This window comes from Neodiprion pinetum, unplaced genomic scaffold, assembly GCF_021155775.2.
Source record: "Neodiprion pinetum isolate iyNeoPine1 unplaced genomic scaffold, iyNeoPine1.2 ptg000116l, whole genome shotgun sequence".
NCBI lineage: Eukaryota > Metazoa > Arthropoda > Insecta > Hymenoptera > Diprionidae > Neodiprion > Neodiprion pinetum.
Window position 1 is genome coordinate 12,501 of NW_027184542.1, and position 2,500 is coordinate 15,000.

The window sequence follows — 2,500 nt, forward strand, 5'->3', positions numbered from 1 at the left end:
CCCGTCGGCTAGATTGAAAGCGTCTGGGATACGTTGTTATAACATCTCTGGTCTTTGAGTGTACGCTCGGAAAGAAGCGAGTTGACGCGTGCGTTGGAGCGTTCGGCCTTCCGTGTTTCACGGAGAGCCGAACTTCTTGGTACCGCGTCAAGGGCCATTCGGTCTGAGACACCGACCCGCGGTAATGCAGTGACGATAGATGAAACAACGCGAGTCGCGTAGTTTCTTTGGTACGAGGCACGGAACGGTCCGCGAACGCCCGCTCCTGGTCTACGCCGAAGTACGTATCGTGCTCGAGCACGTACCGGTACGGCGTAGCAGGCGGACGACGGGAGACCGGCCCGACCGACTCGCTCCTCTTACTAGTAGGAGCCTGGCCGCTAGGACGTCGGCGCCGGTACGGTGGTAGCACGGTCGGCTTACGGGGCGAAACCTCCGCGGGCTATCGAAAAAATTTCGAACTCCGGGAACTTTGTCGAAATTAACCGAGGCTCATATGACGATGTTCCGACAGGCTCCCGGCCCGGATCGACTCCGGGACGCCGCGCATCGCCTTTCGGTCGACTCGGACCGAAATTTTTACAAGTCCCGTCTGTCCGGATCGACTCCGGGACGCCGCGCGTCGCCTTTCGCTCGACTCGTACCGCAGCTTCGACGAGTCCCGTCGGCCCGTATCGACTCCGGCACGCCGCGCATCGCCTTTCTGTCGACTCGGACCGTAATTTTTACAAGTCCCGTCGGCCCGGATCGAATCCGGGACGCCGCGCATCGCCTTTCTGTCGACTCGGACCGAAAGTTTCGCAAGTCGACGTCGGCCCGGATCGACTCCGGGACGCCGCGCGTCGCCTTTCGCTCGACTCGGACCGGAATTTTCACAAGTCCCGTCTGTCCGGATCGACTCCGGGACGCCGCGCGTCGCCTTTCGCTCGACTCGGACCGGAATTTTCACAAGTCCCGTCGGCCCGGATCGAATCCGGGACGCCGCGCATCGCCTTTCTGTCGACTCGGACCGAAAGTTTCACAAGTCGACGTCGGCCCGGATCGACTCCGGGACGCCGCGCGTCGCCTTTCGCTCGACTCGGACCGAAATTTTCACAAGTCCCGTCTGTCCGGATCGACTCCGGGACGCCGCGCGTCGCCTTTCGCTCGACTCGTACCGCAGCTTCAACGAGTCCCGTCGGCCCGTATCGACTCCGGGACGCCGCGCATCGCCTCTCGGTCGACTCGGACCGAAAGTTTTACAAGTCCCGTCTGTCCGGATCGACTCCGGGACGCCGCGCATCGCCTTTCTGTCGACTCGGACCGAAACTTCGTCGAGTCCCGTCGGCCCGTATCGACTCCGGCACGCCGCGCATCGCCTTTCGCTCGACTCGTACCGCAGCTTCGACGAGTCCCGTCGGCCCGTATCGACTCCGGGACGCCGCGCATCGCCTCTCGGTCGACTCGGACCGAAAGTTTTACAAGTCCCGTCTGTCCGGAACGACTCCGGGACGCCGCGCGTCGCCTTTCGCTCGACTCGTACCGCAGCTTCGACGAGTCCCGTCGGCCCGTATCGACTCCGGGACGCCGCGCATCGCCTCTCGGTCGACTCGGACCCAAAGTTTTACAAGTCCCGTCTGTCCGGATCGACTCCGGTACGCCGCGCGTCGCCTTTCGCTCGACCCGGACCGAAATTTTCACAAGTCCGGTCGGCCCGTATCGACTCCGGGACGCCGCGCATCGCCTCTCGGTCGACTCGGACCGAAATTTTCACAAGTCCCGTCGGCCCGGATCGACTCCGGTACGCCGCGCGTCGCCTTTCGCTCGACTCGGACCGAAATTTTCACAAATCCGGTCGGCCCGGATCGACTCCGGTACGCCGCGCGTCGCCTTTCGCTCGACTCGGACCGTAATTTTTACAAGTCCCGTCTGTCCGGATCGACCCCGGGACGCCGCGCGTCGCCTTTCGCTCGACTCGTACCGCAGCTTCAACGAGTCCCGTCGGCCCGGATCGACTCCGGGAGGCCGCGCATCGCCCTCCGCTTGACTCGGAACGAAACTTCACTGAGTCCCGTCGGCCCGTATCGACTCCGGTACGCCGCGCGTCGCCTTTCGCTCGACCCGGACCGAAATTTTCACAAGTCCCGTCGGCCCGGATCGACTCCGGTACGCCGCGCGTCGCCTTTCGCTCGACTCGGACCGAAATTTTCACAAATCCGGTCGGCCCGGATCGACCCCGGGACGCCGCGCGTCGCCTTTCGCTCGACTCGTACCGCAGCTTCAACGAGTCCCGTCGGCCCGGATCGACTCCGGGAGGCCGCGCATCGCCCTCCGCTTGACTCGGAACGAAACTTCACTGAGTCCCGTCGGCCCGTATCGACTCCAAGACGCCGCGCGTCGCCTTTCTGTCGACTCGGACCGAAATTTTCACAAGTCCCGTCGGCCCGGATCGACTCCGGTACGCCGCGCGTCGCCTTTCGCTCGACTCGGACCGAAATTTTCACAAATCCGGTCGGCCCGG